Source organism: Excalfactoria chinensis, chromosome 9 (genome assembly GCF_039878825.1).
Source record: "Excalfactoria chinensis isolate bCotChi1 chromosome 9, bCotChi1.hap2, whole genome shotgun sequence".
Lineage (NCBI taxonomy): Eukaryota > Metazoa > Chordata > Aves > Galliformes > Phasianidae > Excalfactoria > Excalfactoria chinensis.
In genome coordinates, this window is record NC_092833.1 from 14,132,010 (window position 1) to 14,153,549 (window position 21,540).

The following is a 21,540-nucleotide window of genomic DNA, read 5'->3' on the forward strand; positions in this document are numbered from 1 at the left end:
GAAGAACATTTGCTGGTTTAATGGAAGATTCTGAAGAGCTGGGATGGACTTGTTTAAGCTGGTTCACCACATTAATTTCTGGATTACCTTGTGTAATGTGTGTAATGTATACAGTACATACAGTAGTTTCACTACTAGTTGTAGACTAGTAGATTTTTAAGGACTGATCATCCACATCTGAGAGCTAGTTTGTACAGTTGGTTGCCTGTTTATTGGTCTTAGCTAGTCTTTGAGACAAAGTTGTTCTTGCGGTGGTGTCTTTGTTTGGAGTACGATATTTTGGAGGCTTTTTAGGTGTCCCCGTACTTACTGAGCTGGATGAAATAGTCAAATTTTGAGGCAAGAAATGGAACCTCATTAGGGAATAATGTGTTGCATTATTCAGCAGCAGCCTCTAGCCAATTAAGTGGTAGTATTGATGGCTGCAGTACCGTGCTTCAATTTGTTTGAAATTAAATAAGTGTATGCGTTTGTGGGAGAGAATTTCTAGAGCCTTGTGATTGATACACATATTTATCACAGCGTATTTTTCATTTGTGTCTGGTTTCAGGCCGAGGCATGTCACAGTTGTGATCCTTTACCAGATGTGTGGTGAGAGTCATGCTGAGCTGAGGCACGTCGCTTTTGGTAGCATTCACCTAAAATGTGAGGAACAAGTTGTGTGCAACCCAGTGCAGACCCAGCCTGCAATGAAACCTGGGTAGTCCTGGTTACCTGCCAAGGCACCTGGAGCTCCCCCTTCATTGGAGCTTTCTTCTGTTTTTTACTTCATTTAGGAAATGCGTTTTCCATAGTGTTAGTGAAGGTGAGATCTCAGGAGGCTGTGCTGGATGGTCGTGGTCATTTGTGCAAAATTCAGACTAAAATTTCTCAGTTGGTAAGAACAGATGAATTCAATACTGATCGAAGCCATGAAGCACTGTGTTTGTGAGGAGGGCACTGAATGGGCCGTACGTGCTCATAACTTCTGGTTCTGGTCTGTCTTATGCAGCATTACAAAGCTGGATGTTAGGCAGAACCTGTTCTTCATCAGTGATGATTTCCTGCAGCATTTTTTGGAGCTGTTTGTTCCTGGAAATGATAAGCTTTGAGTGGCAATAGGATATTTTGCTATTTTTGTAGTTACTCTGGGTAACAAGTGTAAACAGCTGTGCAGTTTCAGAGAGCAGATACTGAAGAACCCAAAATCTGCGTGCTACAGTTGGCGCTGTCTGCAGTAACTGCCCGTGATACATGGCCAGATGGAAAATCACAGTAAGACTGGAGGGGTCCTCTGGGCAAGGACATAACATGACCGAGTTGCAGCCTTTGGGAGGAGAGGCTGTGTGTGATGAAACATGAGGTGTGCTGCATCACAACCACGTCTCTTCCACTGCTTTATACCAAGTTAATGCAACTCCTTAATTTCTTCCCAGCTCCTTGCTTTGTCTTATATGGTGGCCTTGTGGTGCTCTGCCAGGGAGCCATTGGCTTGGTTCAGCTGGAGTCCTCCGAGTGGGTGCAGGAACAAACAAACTTTCAGATGTTTTCTGGGAGTGAATTTCTAACAGGAGCACTCAGTTCAGGTAACCGAAGAAATGGAAGTTGCTTTGTGCAAATGGTGGACTTTTACACCTCTGTGTGGGATCTTTGGATCCCTCTGATTACAGTTCTCAGTCTGTCCTTTTGCACCTACTGGGTACGTGTTCACTGAATATTCTCCCTCATAACAACCAAAACGCTTGTTTGCTCGTGCGTGGCTCATAGCAATTTTAGGTATGCCTCTGCAGTGAGGAAAGATGTAGTCATTAAACCAGAGGAAACTTGAATGCAGCTCACTCCAGGCAGTTTATTGCAAGGTTGTTTAATTATTATTATGTTTTTTTGTTTTGTTTTTTTTTCCCTTAACAGCAGAAGAAAGCTAGAGCAGTACAAATTTTTTTAAGTTCCTTTCCTTGCTGTGATTTCTTGCCTCTTTTTCCTTGTTCTGTTTGCTGTATTACACAATTCTGGGGCTATTAGCTTACCAGACATTCTGCTTTAGCAAAGATGAAAATAGTAACCTGAGTAATACCATACGCCAAGGATGGCACGGACACTTACCTCCTCTGGGTCAGAATTTGAAGCTTTCAGCCTGCAGTTTAGCGGGGGCTGGGTGATGTGCCTGTCCCTGCTGCTCTGGTTCCGGCAGGTGGGAAGGAACAAAGGGCTGGAGGTGGAAGCCAGAGGTGCGGGGGTGACTGCAGCCCTGGAAGAGAGCAGGAGGGCATCAGGCAGGATTTGAGGCCTGGGGGAAAAGATGGCTGGAAGGTGTCGAGGCAGTAGACGGAGGTGGTAGAGGACGAGTAGTTGGCACGGTAAAAGCTCCTTTCAAAATGACTGGGACCATTTGGTTTATGTTAACACATTTTTCTTCACAGTTGGGGAGGAGTGCAAATAAACTAGGTCACCTCACGCAAGCCTTGTTAAGAGAAACAGGAAAAAATGGCTAAGAGTTGTAGGAGAAACTATGGGAGGCATCAAGGATAAAATTGTATGATCGGGTTTGCGATTTCTGAAGTGATTATTTTTATTGGATATGCGGTGTTAACTTAGCGAGGCACCATGGATTTTATTTTCCCTGATGCTGTAGTTAATGATTATCTTGTTTCTGTTGGAGGGTGAAAAATAAGTGATTGACTGTGGCTAGTAGCTTGGAAATATCTGTGGCTCTGCGAGAAGCAGTGAGACATCTCTGCAAGGAACAGGAAAATCTTTAGAGCAGGAGAACCATAAAACCTTCCAGTGCATTTACTGAAGTTCTTGCAGGTTGACACTGAAGGAAAAGCAAAAGCAATGCTAGAGAAAGAACCTCCTTTGTTTGTGCCTTCAGGTCTGTACCAAAAATGGATTTCCTGACTTAAAGTTAAAAATATGAATATATTAGGACAGTGCTGCTGTGCTGTGGGTATCGTGGGGAAGCTGCTCACATAGCGTGTTAATGGAGGCATGCATGTTGAACTTCCTTTTCTTCCATTCCTTTTTGCTTCTTAAAGCAGGAATAAGAATCGGATCACTTCTTTTTTTCCCCTTCTGTTGCAGGATGAGGAATGGGAGTTGGAGACAGGTCAGGCTCTGAGAGCACTGGTATGAGGGCTGCTACTGGGGTGCACATGAACCAGGGTTGTGACTGCCCTGCAGGTTTCTGGTTCTTCACAGTCATCACTTGGTCCTCCATAAAGTTTAGCCCTGATTCTTTTCTCATGGCAGGAAGACAAGGTGTGGAGATGAAATAACTGTAATAGCCAAGGGAAGATTTGGCACACTTCAGCTTACTGTACTGTACTTTCCCTTCTGTTGGCATGGGTGATCCTTGCAGCAGAAGTTTATAAGTGTTGGCACATTTCCTCGTATACTTGATGCTGGACTCAGCATTTCATGTCCTTGAGGCAGAACCGTTTCAGAAGCTCATCCTGCTGAAGGGAAAACAAGCTCATCTCTTGTTGTGTCTTCAGTAAGACCTTAGTGAAGCATCCTGCTGAGGGGAAAGCAGTGTCATCCCTACAGTCAGAATCGGCAGCAGAAGTTTTATTACGCAGACTCATGGTCTTCAGTTTGTGGGTGGGAGGAACCCAGCAGAGCTGAGTGTAGTCATGGCAGAGGTTTGTAGGATGGGGAGTGTTACAGTGAGGGTGCTCAGGAGGTGTTTGTTGTTTCCGCAGTGCTAAAGGCATCAAACAAAACTAGAAGGTGATGTCCAAAAAAAAAAGGAAAAATCTTATTTTTTAGAGTATTCCTGCAGAGTTGTTTGTGTCAGAACATGGTAATGCTAAAAGGTTTGTGAATTCATAAAGCTGTTAATGGAAGAGATGTTTATCTGGAGCTACTGAGCACACAATTTTTATATGTGACATGGCAAAGGAGACTTGTGAATTTGGGAGCACCTCCTAATGAGCACTGTGTGAGAAAGCGTGCTGATGCCCATTTGAAAATATGTCAAGTATGTTGTTAGCCACTTGGCAGTAGCTGGAGTCAGCTCTTCTGTACCGAGTCAGCGATAAGCAAAGTGCAAAGGCCTTTCTTCCTTATTAGAAGGGAACCTGGAAAGTGTGTTATATTTGAGGGAATGGGAAGTGAATTTGGCAGAGGAATACAAAGGGGTGAGGCAAGATGAAAGATAAGAAACATTTCAGAAGGGTTCTAAGCAAATCTGAGTGGGACAAGCTTGCTTTTGTAAGGACCAGCATAAGCTCAGGCAGAAGATGATGGAAGTCTGGGCAAGGACGTCTCTCTCATGGATGGCTGTCCTTTAGAAGCGCTGTGCAGAAAGATCTGCAAAACGTGGATGTAATCTAGTTCATCTGAAGTCCATATAAACAAGGAGGGGCGTAGACCTGTAAAAGAAGTGTGTTTTTAATGAATGACATGAATGTTTTGCATCTTGTGTATGCGTGTAGTTGAGCATGCTGAAGATATGCAGTCATAGTCTAAGCATATGGAAAGCATTTCAAATAATGTTTAAGGAGCCTTTAGATATTGTCTGAGACTTCCAGGAGTGTCTGGGCTCTCTTGATTATTTAAGGGGTGGACGTTCCAATTGCATAGTCTTAGTTAACAAGGTTTTTACTGGAGAAAACAGAAATTGAGTGATGGAATATGTCAGGTATGAAAGGGACCACCTATAAGCCACTATTCTAAGTACGTGCTTTAATTAATTTAATGATCACTTTAGGTGATTGCTATATAGAGTATGCTACAATCTGCTAAGTATTGCTCTGGTGCATGCCGTAGGTTTGTAATTTTGGCTTATTTTTTTGTGGTTGTTAATTGTTTTGCTGTGGGAAGAAGCTTTGCACTAGGCTGCTGTTCAGCTGAAGAGAAGAGAGAGGAATTTTGCAGGTATTTCAACAATCTGGAAGCACTGTAAATAGCACTCTGCCAAATTAACCCTGCATTAACCTCAGGTGAAGGTGGTATAAAACATAACATTTTCAAGAGAATTCTGTTTAGCAACGCGAAACTTAATTTGTGTCTATGGAAACATTAGAAGCCGTGTAAAAACCAGAATTCTGCAACGTATTTATATTATGAACGCTACAACAAATCTTGGTGTGTTTGCAGGATGGGATATGTTGAAGGCTGAAGTAGAGACTCCTGTCAGTTCCTTTCTGCTCTGCTCCCACCCGGTGCTTGTATTTTAAACCTGTATTTTTGCAGCTGTTGCTCTGTTTCCCACCAGCAGACAGCTTTGTGTGTGTGGTGTTGGTGACCGTGGTTGCACACGCTGTAGCTCTCCTTGCTGGAGAGGGAGTGAAGCAGTGTTTGCCGTGCCCTCAGCATGCTCTCCTTCATGCTTTCAAAGTGTGCTCCTATATAAAATATTTGAAACTGTGTGTGCATACATACATGGATACAATGATGTGTTTATGAACACGTTTCTTGGCTAGATTTACTTTGCTTTGGTTTGGATTAGAAATAGTGTTTCTCTGTGCAGAAGCTGCCTATTACATATGCCCAGTATAATATATATATATAATTTGTAACAGTTCTAAGTATGTGTGAGCACGTGCTGTCTCTCCAACACATTCCAATTGTTACATTATGAAATAAACAAATTCAGCTTTTTTTGTGTGACTTAGTGAATTGATAAGGAATCCAAGTGAAATAGAAATTCAAGGATTCACTCAGCTTCTGGTGGAAAGCTCTCACTGCAGTCACCATTAGCCTTGCTCAGATTGGGCTAAAGCCACAGCTGTTCCCTTTATACACAAATCCATTCCTTTGCATCAGAGAAGGCCATTGGGCTGCTCAGCAGTATCTACCCCTTGTCCACCAGTGCTGTGTGTTTGAATCACATTTGTCCTGACCTGTGTCCCAGCATGTATTAGGCCATCCATGAAGCGTGCAGCTGTCCTAAATTGCTCCCAAGATCTAATAGTTGCTTCTGAAAGTTTAGTTCTCATTATCATTCTGGGGTAGTTTTAAGAAGGTTTCCTACAAATGTGACGCTAACTCTCATTTCATTTACGTGTCTCTTTTTTTATAGTTTGTTTTATAGTTTGAGCACATGGGTGCACTTAGTTGGTGGCAGGAGAACCTCTTGTGCCTACTGAGAGCAGAACTGTGCCGTAAGCTCAGCGCAGTGTTCATTTAATGACCTGCTGCAGTTGGAGTTTCTTGAACATGTAACGTGGTGGCCATGATAATGTGTTTACAGAGTGTAAAATTTCAGCTTGAATTATGATTGCTAAAATAATTGATCATCAGCATTTGTGCGTTGCGTAAGAAGAAGAGTTGAAGAAAGCTGAATATTAAATAAACAGCTCGTTGGGTGAGCAGCATTTCTCTTTCCTCACAACTCATCAATGAAACAAAAACTAAGAGCAGAGCGTGTAGTCTTATTGCCAATTACTGCCCAAGGAGGATAATGATGCAATCTTAATAACTTGCTAGAACTGTATGGTTAAAACAAATTTCCCATTACATTCCTCTCAGTGTTCGAGCTCAGTCTTTGTACCTACGGAGATGCTGTGCTAAAAATAAAGCTGGAAAGGTCTCTCATACATAGTTTCTGGTTATTAAATAACGTGCTCATTCTCCATCTGTACCCAGTGGGCTCTTCTGCTCTTTCTAAAGGCTTTGGGAGTTGCTTTATGAAGCCATGGAGTCAGTAGATGCAAGGGATGAATGAACAAAATTCAGACCCCCTTCTTGGAACCTCTTACTGGTTTTGATCATCTTACCAAAAAGTGGAAATCTATGGGATTTTTGTTTAGTTCTGAATTATTGCTTCTAGTGTATCTCAGATACACAGTGTAGGAGTTTGGCATAAAGCAGGATCCTCCTCCTATGGTGGTTTTAGGATCTGCAAATGAATTACTATGCAAGCTTTTAGATACAAAGGTCGGTCAGAGGAGGCTTTTTAGAAGTTGATAGTACACCACTGAGTACATTTAACCAGCCCACAAGTGTGAGCATGTTGGAAGGTGACCAAAGTGCTCTGCAGCACATGTGGGTCTGGGGAACAAGTTGTTTTCTTAGCTTTCCCAAGTGGTGTCCCAGCCATAGAAACAGCCCAGTAAGCGTACTTGTGGTGTGGATGCACATCAGGGATCGGCAGGTTCGTACTGCCTCGTTTGGAAGCATCTCAGGCACTGAACTGAAGGAAAGTGAATCTGACAGCAAGTGATGGAGCCAGAGTGGCAATTAGATGCCAATCCCATCTTGCTGGATCCTTTTATGCACTTTGTGCTTAGGCACTCCAGCATCTGAGCTTGATTACTTCCCAGAAGGAATGACTTGGCAGAATGCTAATCCCTAATATCTCCAGACCAGGAGTAATCTGAAATGAGACTTTGGTGCAACGATCCAAAGATCTTTAAAGTTACTGTATGTAAAACCCTTCCAAAACTAGCAGAGTATCTGCTGATCAAAGAGTGCTTTGGCTTCCCTACTGGATACTTAATGAAAAGTGACTTTTCACATAGTTCTTTAAAAATAGGGGGGGAAAAAATACAGATAAATCCTTAGAGATTGCATGTAATTAATGAATGTTTTTGCTTGAAGTGAGAGAAGCCCAAATGCCCTCTAGAAAACCATTGCTCAAGTTTGTGTTCTTTTTACAATGTGCAGTGTTTGGGGTGCGGGCAGGAGGTGTACAGATGCTGATAGTTACCTGGGAAGGAACAATCCTCGGGATGTGGCTGTGTCCTGAATCAGCTCCCACTGCCTATAGAGATATACCCGTGTCTGCTGCTGCCTGCCTTCCTACCTGCTTCGAATCTTGGCCTTTAGCGAGCATTGAGCTGCTCTCTGAATGTTGGGATTGATCACTGCTGTTGCTCTGTCTTTCAAGCCTTCATTTACACCTTGAAGCGCTTAATAGCAGGAGGAATTTCTGTGAAGGGGCGGATCAAAGTGAGAGCGATTCACATCAGCATGCCCTTGTTTCAGAGAACTGGTGGTATTTTTGTTTGGGATTTAGAGGAGTCTTTTTTTTCCCCAAGGTATGACTGTGCTGGAATCTGTTAAAACATTGATCTGCTGTTGGTGCGGAGCTTTTTTGTAGTACAATTGGTGACACGTTTTCATTTATTTATTTACTTATTTATTTGCTACCCGGGCAGATTTACTTGCAGTGCTGTACTTTGGATAGAGCACATAACAACCCAACATGGCCTTTGCTTATGCCGATTCTGTCGGTTTTTGTGACTTCTTAGAAACTTGCAAATTGACGAAGAGCACGTTTCTTATTTGCAGCGTCAAGCTGTAGTTAGATAAATGAGGTTATCTGGTGCACCCCATCTTTGGTTTAGTTGTTGCAGTGTGCTGGGAGTCGGGAAGAAGTGCTGTTTTCTAAGTAGTGAAACAAATTGATAGTGTTCAGAATTAGAGAGGCTTGGTTTTCAGAAGTGGCTGTGAGGATATGGCGGATGGCTTTATTTCTGGATAAAGGTAGCATGAAAATAATTCCAGTGTGTTAAGTGGGATGGACCTGGTAGTATTGGAGATGGCTTTGTAGTGTGAAGGTTTGCTTGTTCCTTAGGCAGTGGAAAGAATAAGATGCAAAAAAAACAACTCCAAACCTCTGATAAGCGATTGCAGCTGTACAGTTTCATGCAACTAAGTATACAGACATTGGACTGTGCTTTATCTCATTCGGTAAATAGACTCTTTTGTGGTGCAACATATAAACCTGGATTGCTACTACTCCTGAGCCAGTGGAAGATGCATCATTATTCTGCCATCAAGTTTTGTCCATTTATTACATAACAACGTAAGTTCTGCGTGCCCTTTAGTGCTAAATACCTCATAGTGTTCCATTAAAAAAACAAAAGAAAGGAAAAAAAAGCAACACCCTTGACTAGGTGTGACTACAATAATAGCTGCAGTGTGCTCTGTTTGCTCCATTTGGAGATGAACCAGAGCCCAGGATTTGACATGTCTGACACGAGTGGAAATAGTTGTGCAAGGTGGAGTATTTTGACAAATGTGGTGATTTGATATTCCTGGCTCAAGAATTTATTGGTTGTTGCTTTGGTTAATGAGCCTGTTTTAGCACGATCGCAAAAGAAAGTAGCAAAATGCACAGCACTCCATTATGGTCTATCAGTAATAAAAGAACTAAAAACCTGTATATCAAAACTGAAAATAAAGGTTGTCTTTGTTTGTTTGTTTAATTTTATATATGCATTTAAACTTGTAGATACTTACTGCATTTTTGTTTTAAAACAGTGTGTTTGAAAGCTGACCCTTGTGGGCAAGTCTGTGGATGCCTTAGAAAATAAGTATCAGCAGCCAAAAGCATGCAGGGAGCAAGCAATTTCAGTGATGGTAGCCATCCAGTGTGTCCTAAGAATAGTTTGGATAAGCTTTCTGTCTTTCACATGTTGGAAGATTAAGTAGATAAGTTTATTTTAATCGAGAGTAAAGGGTTGACGTTGTTCTTTTTTTTTTTCCCAAGACCAGTACTGGAGGATTTCCAGTCTTTGTTGCTCGCTTTGATCAGCGCAGCAGATCACGTTGATAATTGTGAGTTGACTTGGAGAAGGAGAAAGCCAAGAAAACGGGACCTTTTTCATGAAGACCAGACAGCAGTTGGAGAGGAATTCTGCAGGCAGTCTCAGAGGCAGAATTCTGCAAATGAAGTTCCCAAATGGTAAAATCCTACTTCAGCCTAATCTGGGCTGAACGGCAGGGTTTGCCGGATGTGCAGCTCAGCCAGTTTCAAATTCCTGGTGTGAAACAATCGAGATAAGAATCAAAAAGTAAAGAAAGGGAAAAGACTTAGATCAAACACTGTGCTAGATGTGTCCTGAGGCAGAATTACTCCTTTCCCAGTCTTGCCTACTCTTTCTTAAAATAACAGAAGTCCCATAGCATAGGCTATTTCCTATAGCTATTTTCCAGTTGTGTAGTTTTATTTTGAGGAAGTTTTCCCTGACTATTTAACATGTGTTTCCAGTTGCAGCATCTTCAGTAGGTCTATCTAAAGCCTGGATCTCTTCTTTCCTTTGACTTTTGCCCCTATGAAATTGCCACATCTGTTCTCCTGGCTGGGGAAGCTAGGTTACCTACCTGAGCTCACATCCATTAATGGCTCCCTGAGTTATCAGCTAAAAATCTGCTCAGTGTGCAGAGTAGGAAACAGTTCCATTTTGGTACTGATTTTGGAACTGATAAATAACGTACTTGACAAAACCTTTTTTTTTTTCTGGAATGGAGTGTCAGTTCTTCAAAAAAAAAGCTTAAATTCAAGTCATTCCCAATGGCACTGACACATCCTCTGCCTCTGTCTGTTAGGACAGACATTACAGGGAAAACAAATGCTATTAACCCTCTGTACAGGGAGCCTTACTGAAGAGCAGAAGAGAAAATAAGAGCGGAAAGGTGAGCTGCTGAGAAGAGTATTAGTCAGATTACGGTGGAGATAAGATTTAGAAGTTGATAGCTTCCTGAATAAAAACTGTCAAGAAACAGAATTCTTGTAGGTGTGAGCTGACGATGGGCGCATGTTGGCTGATCCTCCTTCAAGGATAGTCTTGACCTGTAATAGTATTCTTTTAAATAACATCTTACAATGCTCCGTTCCTCATTTCTAATTCCTGAATCAACACCCTTCTGGATGAGCACTTGCAGTGTGCTAAGGGCTGTGTTTTGGTGGTGTATGAGTGGGTGTTCTTCCTCCTTACTGCCCTGACAAAGCGGTAACACTGGAAGGATGGGAAGTGAAGGAGAGTTGGAAATGCAGTGGGAGACTTCAGTTAACACCATGCCAAGTGTACAGGTGGATCAAAATGTACCACAGAGACCAGGTGTCCTTTTGATGCAGCTCCTTGGTATGGAAAAGTCATGGCATGAGTCTGCAGCTGTAGTTTGGTCTGCAAAGCCTTGGAAACCACGGAGAGGATGAATAGGGATCTGAGGTTCCTGTTCTCTTGCAGTGATGTCGGGTTACTCTGGCAAGAGGCAGATGTGTAAATGAGCAAAGCAACAGCCTGTGTCTTTTGTTGCACAGCAGGGAGCAGATTTGTAAAGTTGCTTATGAGGAAAGGTATGTGCTCAGTGTTTGTGGGAATGAACAAGTTAATGGAAGGTAATTCTATTGACATTACTAAATACTAAATTACTACAACTAAGCAAATTGTGCTCAGAGAATTAATCTGAGTTGAAAATAGCTGGAGGCTAGGAGATAATTTAGGGGACTAGATCCTGTGCTCGTGCTGTTTTGACTCTTCCTTTAGGCATCTGCCTTTACATCCCTTCTGGAGGGAGGTGAGGGCTGGGGATCCCTTGGGTGGCAGTTGTGAAGTTCTCGCTTGGGGCCCTTGGAATTTCTACTGGATGGAATCTTTTGCCTTGTACAAAGGAAGATACAAGGTGCTGGGCAGCTCGCTTTGGAGATCTCTTTTTCAACTGTCTGCAAAGCAGCACAGCAGATTTCTGATAGTGCTTCCATCAGCTTACAGGATGCACGACTGTGTGTGTGGTTCTGCATGGACCGTACGTAGTTTAGAAGGGCTGTAAGTTGAGGCATACATCTGTAGGACATTCAACAAAACGTATTTTCAATGAAACAAAGATACTGACTTCAGTCATATTGGCAACAAGTGAACTTTGCTTGCTTGGTTTTTTTTTTTGTTGGTTTTGTTTTATATTTTTTGCACTCATTTGCAGTAAGAAAAGCCATTTTCTTCCAGTAGGAAAAAACCCAACACAGTTGAAAAGTGAATTACTGTAATTAATAGCATTTTTAGGTAAAGCTCTTCTTAGAACTGGACCACGTAGGGTGAGAGGTGCACAGTGTCACCGTAACAGCTAACTGTGTACGTGTAGGTAACTCCATTGTATAACCCTTCATGGCATACTGGGTGAGGCAGTGTTTTGTTGTTCCCAATTAATCATGGCCTCAATCCTGGGACCTCTCTGCTGCAGCTCTGTGCCCCCATGCTCATCTGATCCTTGCAGTGTCACTGGTGTTTCAGATGCACTTGTTTTCCTTGATTGTGCTTAGATCCTGTTGTTCAAATAGCTTGGTGAAGCTGTGGTGTGATTAGATTAGTTTAATGCTGCTGTTGATTAATGGCTTCAATCCTTTTATTTAATAAATGCTATTCTCTTTGACCACACTGGTAATGTAGATATTTGCTATGTTTCTCTATAGGCTGCTTATTCTGTGGAACAAGTTTCAGTGTCTTTTAACGCCTATATAATAAGTATAATATTAATGTAAATATTTCCCATGTTCCATCAGCATGGCGGACACATGTAGGTGTCTAATGCATGCAGTATGTTTTTAATACTGGTTTTGTCTCTGCCGTTTCTGCTCTGATCCTGGTTACCTAATGCATCATTCTGTTCTGCTCTGAGCTGTTGTGCTGGGATTTCCAGGTCTGTGTAAGGCAGCCCCTGGAAACAGAGGTATGCTGTAGCTGCAGCTCTGCTCCTGAGCTTCTTCCGGTGCTGCATCCCCTGTGACCCCACAGTGTGGTGCTTTAGGGAGTCAGGAGGAGAATGCAAAATTTGTGGGGATTCACACAAAATAGTAATAGTCCTTAGCTGTAAGGAACACACGATATTAGCATGACATGGAGCTCTTGGCCAGCATGTGGGGCAAGTGGCTGCAGTGGGACTTCTGGTTCCCATTGGCATCAGTCTGTCTGTGAACACTGTGTCCTGCAGTAGATCCCACATCGTGCTGCACTGCTTGAATGTTCTCTGTAGGTCTTTAACTTGGCCGCACACTGCACAGATTGAGCTTTTGCTTGGAATGCTAACTGTGTTGGACTTTGGGTTGCCCAAAAGATAAGGGTGCTAATACTGAGAGAAGCGCAGCTGCAGCCCAAATGCTGGTTACCATCTGTAGGATTAGAAATACCACAATGTTACGTCCTCTAGTTACTTTGAGGGAATTCCTTATTTGAACATCTCAGCAGCACTTCCAGATGTGATCTCTACTTGTGACACACATCCCACCTCTCAAAGCATGGCACATTTGACACAGGATTCTGATGAATTCAATAAATTAGATTCTTTAAGACGAAGTGAGTCGAAGAAGCATGCAGAGTTATACCGGATTATACTTTGTTCTCTAGGATTTTTAACTTCCAGTTTGTGAATTGGGTTACTTACTAATGAATTTCATTTAAATGACTTGCAAGTGAAATTGTGCTGCAGCAGGGCTCTTCCCCCGCCTTCCCTGGTGGTACAAACTAATTGGTATTGACAAGATTACTCTGGTGCTTTATGTGTTTTTAATGGGGCTGGCCAGTACGGTTTCCTCTCCAGCAATTGAGCTTCCTTTCCTTTCAGTATGTTATAAGCTGTCTTCAGTGATTACCTCAGTTTTGGGCTTTTAAAGAAATTTTTGTTAAACGTGGAGGCAGCTGCTACCGTGCTGCGAGATTCTCTTGCTTTAGTCTTGCTTTTCTGTGCTTATCATAGCACAGCGAGCGCTGCGTTGTGCACTTTGAATGGTGTTTGTATATCCAGGTTCTGTTTTCCCTGTATTAGCGCTGCCTGCTGTAGCCATTCCTCTGTCCCCTCAGATATCCTGCTCTGTTTTAATCATTGGCTCACATGCTTACATGTTGGTGGAGGAGTTTGGTATATGAAAGAGAATTGCTGATGTGTGGGAAGTTGTGCAGCTTTTCTGTGTGATGTGAGTGTGTGGATGTATATGTGTAAAGTATTCTTTTAAAAGTCCAGAAAGTTGGCTTGCGTCTGTGTTTACCAGATTTCTTACATAATAAAGACTTAAAATCAGAATCAAGGTTAGGAAATGGAGATTTCTCAGTTAATCAGCTGGGGAAAGCTGCATCAGATGGAGCCCAGGATCATAGACAGGCACCTCACAGGGAGGCTCTGAGTACTGAGTGTGATCCCACATGGCTCTGCATGCAGGGGCTGTGATGAGGCCCTGAGCTGTCCAGGTGTGATGCTGGGCTGTCCTCAGGTGTGGCCCTTCAGCAGCCCTGGGCTGCCCTCATGCTGGGCAGCACCAGCCCAGCTGCAATCAGTCAGATGCAGGAGATGACCATTTTTAATGCTGTCTTGTGTGTGGTCCTCATTTATTTTTTTACCCTTTTTCCCTCACTTGCCCATATTTGTTTCTCTTCTTGAATTGTAATCCTGGACTCAAGTTGGTTGAGTCTTTGTGTACTGTGATGAATCTGATTTCAGTTGCTCTATTAGATCCAAATGCTGATGTTACTATTGCAGAAGTACTGAGCTGGCTTCTTTAAAAATCCCATAGATTGCAGTGAAAGTGTGATTACAAGAAGTAACTTCTGATTTTCTCTGTTTACATTCCAAGCGTGGCAATGGCAGAATCACGCTGGTTTTGTATATGCCTATTAACCAAGTGAAAGGAAGGATTCAGTGCAGTGATTAGTTTTCAATTTAGGCTTTTAAAGCTATTGTCTGATGCTTTTTGCAGCCCAGTTACTGAGGGGAACATCCAGGATTTAGTTATTTTTAATTCTGTTTTGATTGGGACACTCTGTAGATACTGAAGCCAGATGAAGGTGGGTCACTCGAGGAGAACTGAGGAGAAAATATCTGTGTCCTTGGAAGGCCTTCGTAATTCACAGAGCACAGCGTTTAATGAGCAAATTTGTTATTAAGGCTCAAAGAGCACAAAAGTCTCCGAAAGCAGTATAAACACTGCTGTCCTAAGAGGATTAGAAGAAAAATCCGAGCAAGCAAGTGGAAACGGGGAGTGGGAGCGGCTCAGCTCATGCAGAAGATGAATGATTCCAGCCCCACTGCTGCTTTGTCTTCATACCACACCATTATGACTTGGTGATGACAACAGGCCTGCGTGCTGATAGCAGGAATTGCCATTTTGGTTTAGTTTTCAGGGCTAGCAGGTGTGGGGCGAGCGTTGGCCTTGCTGGCCAGAATGCACTGCCAGCCCCAGGGTCTGACAGGATGCACTTCTTAGGTTGTGTTTCTTCTTAGGTTGAGAGGAGTAGTCCAGTCAAAGTGAAGGTGTTTAAAAGAAAACACCAACAAAACCCACAAAACCCTGCTCTCTCTGAGAGGAAGGATCTAAATGCAGCAGCTGATACTCCCTGCACAGGTGTGTCTTATCAGCCTCAAGGGCATTTAGTGGGTTATTTTTAAGCATCTGGTAGCGTGGCTGTTACTACACCTGGTCACCTGGTTAAATCACTGTAATAGGTCAGCCTATAAAGAGAGCGAGTCTAAAATCAATACATTACAGCTGTCACCTGCTTTATTTCAAGGTACATGCCAAATAAACTTCAATAGGATAAATTGGGAAGGAAAAATCTGCTGACAAGGCAGAGTCAGTGCTGGGCTCTGAAGAAGGACGTCCCAGTGTTTTCTAAAAGTCTGTGTCATTTCAAGTGCTCTTCTTTAAAACCAGAGCCACAGCAGACACAAGAGAATGAAGCAGAGTCAGGGAGCTCTTGATGTACTTCTGCTTCTGTTTCCAGCTTTTTCCCATGTCCTTGCTCAGTTCAGGTTTAAAGCACAGGTGAGGAGGCCAGGTGCCCAGCCTGGCCATGAGGTGTACGGGCAGTTTGGGTGGTGGGCACTGAAGAAGGCCTTTCTTCATCGAAAGTGTGCAGTTGCCATTTGATTTATGTTTGCCATGTCCCCTTTGTAAGTGAATCAACCCAAAGGAAATGTTGTGTGAAGCTCTCCTCCACCGTGCTTAGGACTGATACTGATTTAAGCTGCTTTCAGATGAGGAAGGCAGATACTGGTTGTTTCTTGTTTTTAAGGAAAACTCCAGTTATTGGCAAATAATGCTTGTCTGTGGGCTTTGCTGAGTGAGCCCATGAAGCTTTTTCCTTTGCTGCCCCACAGCCCTTGCTGCAGGGAATAACAATCATTGTGACCAGCCCTGTGTGGGACAACATGCCCCTTGGCAAGGGCAGCTCTCCCCATGTACTTCTGCCCTGCCAGCACAGCCAAGCAAAGGAAAATGAGAGTGTGTGCAGATTCTTTCAATACCCAGCATACTCACATTCTTCAGCATCCTCTGCAGCAGCTCCTTGTAGTGTTAGATTCTGCCCGCCCCGACAGTGGGTTCAGACATGGGTTTGTAATCAGCTGTTTCCTACTGATTGAGTTTGGGAATGGCACTTGAGAACTGCATTAGTCATGAGCCCTGCAGGTTCTTTACTTGCTGTAAAGGTTTTTGAATAGCTTAGAGATGTTTTGTTTGATCTAAAACCAGACGGATAACGCTTTATTAGTCACCCATGTCCTTCTGTCCCTCTTTCTGCTCTTTGAGTGGGCGATTAAATTATTTCCTAACAAGAAAGGTAGTGTGCGAGTACTTGCATGGTGAGCAGCCAGCATAAATGTTGGTGTGAGTAAGAATAGTTTACTGGTGCTACGTGGAAATGGTTACAGCTGTACATGGAGTCCACACGCTGACTTGGACGTGTTTGCCTGTACTTGTGTAGGATGCATGAAATAATTACCAGGAGTATTGAAAGAAAACAACTATAATGTTATGAGAGCATGGAATGTTTTGGATTATATTCTTCTGTTTTGGAAGACGGGAAAGATTTCTTGCAAGATTTCCGTTCTGTGTGTGTTGCCAGCTGCGTGTGAGCTGCAGAGCTCTGGGCCGTTTGGTGCCTGGGCACACCTGTGGCCATAAACCTGGTTACCCAGCACAGGATGTGGTAGGAAAACAGACTGGATTTATTTATTTATTTAAATTGCTGCTTCTCAATGGATGTAACCATTTTGTAAAAGAGGCCCTCTGTCAAACTGCTGTGATGTTAATTTTTATTCGGGGCTTTCGGGGTGTTTAATGTCAGTAGCTGAAGTTACTTATTTGGTATGGGCAAAAGGTCTTGGGAGCTGCCTGCTCTGCCTGGTTAGCATCCCACGGTCTTTTCTGGAGAGTTAAGGCAAATGCAGACGTCACTGTTTTGGTACAGGTGGTGGTTTGTTTACCAGTGCTCCTGATAAGGTGCAGTGCCCTTGATGTCTGATGGTTGTGGTGCTCATTGACCAGGCAGCACTCACAGGTGGGTGCTGCAGGCTCCCCACAGGGCGCCGTGTGATGGGGCTCTGCAGGCTTAGGCTGAGCATGAGTTTGGTGCTTGGAGCAGTGAAGTAGGCTGTGCTGTATTGTAGGCTGTGTTGTATTGCGTTAACACCGCTGTTTTCAGAATAATAAACACTAATTTTTCCTATTTTTGTCTCCTTGTTTCCTTCAGCATCACTCCTTTGTGGCAAGAGACACCTGAAAGGAAAACTTCCGCATATCAATGCACTGCCAATGGTAAGTACCTTTTTAACTGAGTTAGTGGTGTGGTTTCATCCTGCAGATACACCGTAGGCCCTCTTCTGCTGCAGACAGTATTTTTAGAGTGGTGGTGTTTTTTTCCAGTACACGAATGGATTATTTTTTTTTCTCCTAAGAAACATCTAGAGTGTTTTTCTGCTTGACAGAATCTTGAAGTTGTTTCTCCTTTACCCTGTGGAAAGTAGGGCAGCGTGTTAGTCTTGAAGCAAAGAGTGTGACTTGACAATGACATCACTCATCCTGCTGGTAGCTGGTTTTGCTTCCTCTTTTGGCCAAAAGCCTGTTCTGGGCAAGTTGTAGGTGAGCCGAGTGCTCTGTTGACCCCCTTGTGCAGGGCTCTCTTGCTTCTTATTTCAATGCTAACAGCTTCTCCTATTACAGACGTACACAGTGCCAGGTGTATGTTGCTTCAATGTGTTTGACAGAGGAAGATCAGTGAAGTTAAAGTCCTCTCTAGAAATAGTCTTGGTTGGTGCGATCTTACTCCCCTCTTTGTGATATTACTGAATGGTTTGGATGACTGGAAGGTGATGCTGCCAACTGTCACGATGGTATATTTCTGCTTTCTAACTGCTGTGCAAGTGGAAGGCAGAGGTGAGCTCCAAAGAAGTCTGGAACTTAATCTGTGACTTTGATTAGATTCAAAGTCTCCTTTCAGCAGTTCTGTATCTTACGTTATCACATTGAGCTGTGTTATGGAAGTGTCAAATGCAGCACTGGACTTGAAAACTAAATGCAGGAAGTGTCAGCCTGCATCTCAGGCATCTCTAGACCACTGTGTTCAGTGCTAAAAAGATGGTGTTTCTAATCAGGAGCTGTGAAACTCAATTTGGGATGTGAGAGCTGAGTTGATTTGCGTGGGTCTAAAGAATATGTAGATCAGCTGTAGTCTCACTAACACCTTTACAATGTTGCTTTGTCCTGTGAAAAAAGTGACACTTGGAGAGAGTTTGGGTGTAACTGGTTACTGGGTAGTGCAGTCGGTGAGCCTCTTGACCCTCAGACATCACAGGGTGAATGGTAATGCAGCGTGTGTTTGCCACCAAGCAAAGACAACTCAGAAATCAGATGATCTGCACAAGAGTTTATGCCATTTAATAGCCTGATGTTTAAGCTCAAACTTTGCATGTATAAATTGCGCTTTGCCTTTGCTTGGGATGAATTTCAGCTGTAGGGAACAGAGTTGTGGAGTGAGAAGGTGCCAGATGTACCTGGTCACGTAGCCTGGCATTTTAATTGACTGAAAGTGAAACCAGAGGTGCCCTCGGCCTCTTCTGTTACTGCTGAGTTTTCACTGTTGTTGTTGACCTTTTCCCAACAGAAGGCTTCTCCGATTTCTTTTTTATTTTGTATTAGTTGAGCGTGGTTTTAGTTATGACTTGAAATTCAGGCCTGTGTTACTGCTCCTCTTAAAAACGTGACTCATTCCGTATTAACCCAGTCCTTATAGTTCATAAAATTTTAAAGGACTGAGAGACTGTATGTGAAATGTTGCTGCGTTTTACCCTAATTTTCCCTCTACAAATTATGTTAGAAATTCAGAATTGTGCTCTCTCAAGGGCATGCTCGTTGTTACAGGCATCATAAAACATACTCTACTGTAATGCGTAGCAAAGTGAAATAGTTTCCACTTTGGGTTTTTTTCTGTTTTAAAGGCTGCTTTTACTATAAAGTGGCATATTTCGTTATTCCAGAGATTTCTAAACAATTACTCATCTCTTGATTAAGTTCAAAACAGGTTAAATGTAGATGTAAGTACTGAGCTGGGCACGTTCATCACCATCCCAGAAGTAATCATAACTTACTCCAGATCGTAGTAAAATATAACTTTCATGGGTTTTTATTTTGTTATTATTCTCTTTGATGTGTGTAGATAAAGAGCGGGACATGGGGCTGACCTGCAGAAAGCAGTTTGTGCTCTTCTCACAGCAGTGGTTTCATTTGACTACCCTTGTTCAATATGTGTTTTTCAATCAGAAATACATCTTGGATTCCCATGAGAAATGATACGAGCATTTCGGTCAGTCTGCTAATCGTGACTGTTAGTTCCATTTCTTGCTGGTCAAAAAAACCCAAACCAGCACTAAAATGCAGAAGTTGTACATCCTCTTTTGTTTTTTCTTTGTTTCATTTTAAAGGTGAATAAAGGTGATGTTAATTATTTTTTTTTCATCAAATATGTTGTGTTAACACATAAATAAGGTACAATATTAGGTAATCCTTAAATGCAGACTGGAATTGTTGGCAATTTTTGTGAAATCACCTATTTGTGTTGTGTTCAAACCTTTTAAAATGGAGTGTGGCTGTGGTTAGTTGATGTGGGTTGGCCTCTTAGTGAGAACTTCACAAAAAAAGGCTTTGTGAGGAAGGCAGATTGGTGCCTAATGCAGCCTTTTGTAGGATTTCAGAGGTTAATTTAGAGACTGCTAATGGGTGCCTCAGGTCACAAGGGTTAAGGAATGTGTTGGAAATAAAAATGAAAGTCCTGGTCCTTGGGCCTAAAGGCAGGATGGCATCAGATTTTCCATAAAGGCTTTAGCAAATTATTATTATTATTTCTTTTTGCTGTGTGGTAGAAAAGCTAGCTTACCCAAGAGGTATTTTCCATCCTACTGTACAGTGAGTTCTGGAGGTAGGGCAGTTTGCCTTGCTGGCTTTTTCTTCCGTTCTTTGTGTATGTGTGGATATGTGTATGTATAAATACAAAGAGCTGTATGTAAGTATTTTTATGTTCATATGTATGTATTTATACATGTATGTATGTCTATTTAATTTGAATAGGATGGTTCGGTTGGAAGGGGATTGTCAAAGCTCATCTAGTCCAGCAGCCTAAAGGACTGCAGAGGAACTAGAAAGTTAGTGAAAACTAGCAAGCATTGGGTCTCCCTGTGGAAGAAAACAGTGGACATTATTATCTATTACATGCTGTCCTGGATGGTCATGAGGATATGCAGTGAGCTCTGTTGTTCCAGCAAGCCATGGCTCTGTGGGCTCTTGAGAGGAGTACAAACTTTGGATGTGCTAAAAGTGGTGGGTGTTCTAAATAACTGTTTCAGTTGTTTGCTTTTAGGTGAATGTATCGTACTGTTTTTGAAGGTGTATCACAGCAATTGCATGTTAGAGCAGCTTACATGCAAGGGACTTGTTCAGGAGAAGAGCCTTGCAGGCACCAGGGCTCTCACACTGGGAATTTCCATGAGTGCTACACTTTAGCATAATTAACACAACAGATTTTGCCCAGAAAGAGTGAGAGTGTTTAGAGGATGGGCAGGATGAGCTGGTCCCTCCGAAGAAAATGCATCCAGTGATGGGATTAGAAGATATCTGCAACAACCTCCCTGGGATTGTGGCAGATCTTGCTCTTGGAACCCTTCTGTGGTGCTGTCTGTAGAGTCTTCCTGTGACCTTTCTGCTTCTCCTAAGGCGGCAGAAGGGTATGAGTGAATGTAATTTCCTGGCAGTCCATTTGCTTAAAATGCCCATGTGCAGAAGGAGATTGTGCCACTAACCTCAGGGACCCACAGGGAAGCGTGGTACATGGGGATGTGAAGGATTGCTGGTAGTTGCCTTGGGCCGCTATGGCAGGTTTGGATCGAGTCGTAGGAGTGGTAATGGTGTGCGTACTGTTCTAGCTGGAGCTGTGTGTTGTGTCAAAATCACAAACATGGTGCAGCTGAAGTTTGGTTTCTCTTACGTTAAAAACGGGGGCCTTTGCTTTCAGGAGGATTTGAAACTTGGAAGTGCTGAAGGTATCGGTAACAAGATGTGAATAGTTGCTTTAAAATAAGTAGCTCTACAAGACTAAGGCTCTTATCCTTCAAATGCAGGTATATATGCGTGCATGTAACTTCAGGTGTAGGAATGGTTCTTTTCAGATGTAAGTGAGAAATACTTATGTGCATAAAACTAACCAGGCTTGAAAATGTTTTCATTGGTAGAGCCTACAAATGCTCCTGAAATTTACTGCTGAAGGTTTTGGCTCTACAGCTGATGGAATACACCTTTAAAGGGAAATTATCTCTGTATGTGTTTGTAGCAGTTTTTGAACTACTCTAAACTGAGTGATGACATGAAACTTTGGACTGTTCTGCTCCTTCTAAAATCAATGGATGCTGTTATCAACAAAGAAAGGTGGAGCGCAGTGGTTTTCTTGTCTGATAATTGGTTACAGCTGAAAAAAGATATTTCAGAGTGTTCATCCATAAATTCTCTTTATTGGATCAGCATGAATAAGCTGACATAGTGGTATATGTGTTGAAGAGGAAGTGTTGGTAATATGATAT

At 42.6% G+C, this 21,540-nt stretch overlaps 1 protein-coding gene across 4 annotated transcripts in view; it reads left to right on the forward strand.

Moving 5' to 3' along the window:
- The window catches only part of TBL1XR1 (TBL1X/Y related 1), an 84,002-nt gene that overhangs the window by 16,886 nt on the left and 45,576 nt on the right, over window positions 1-21,540 (forward strand). For all 4 annotated transcript variants that reach the window (XM_072344077.1, XM_072344078.1, XM_072344080.1 and 1 more), the window contains one exon: window positions 17,169-17,233. The gene's annotated coding sequence lies outside the window, so the exon portion shown is untranslated. The remainder of the gene's footprint in view (window positions 1-17,168; window positions 17,234-21,540) is intronic.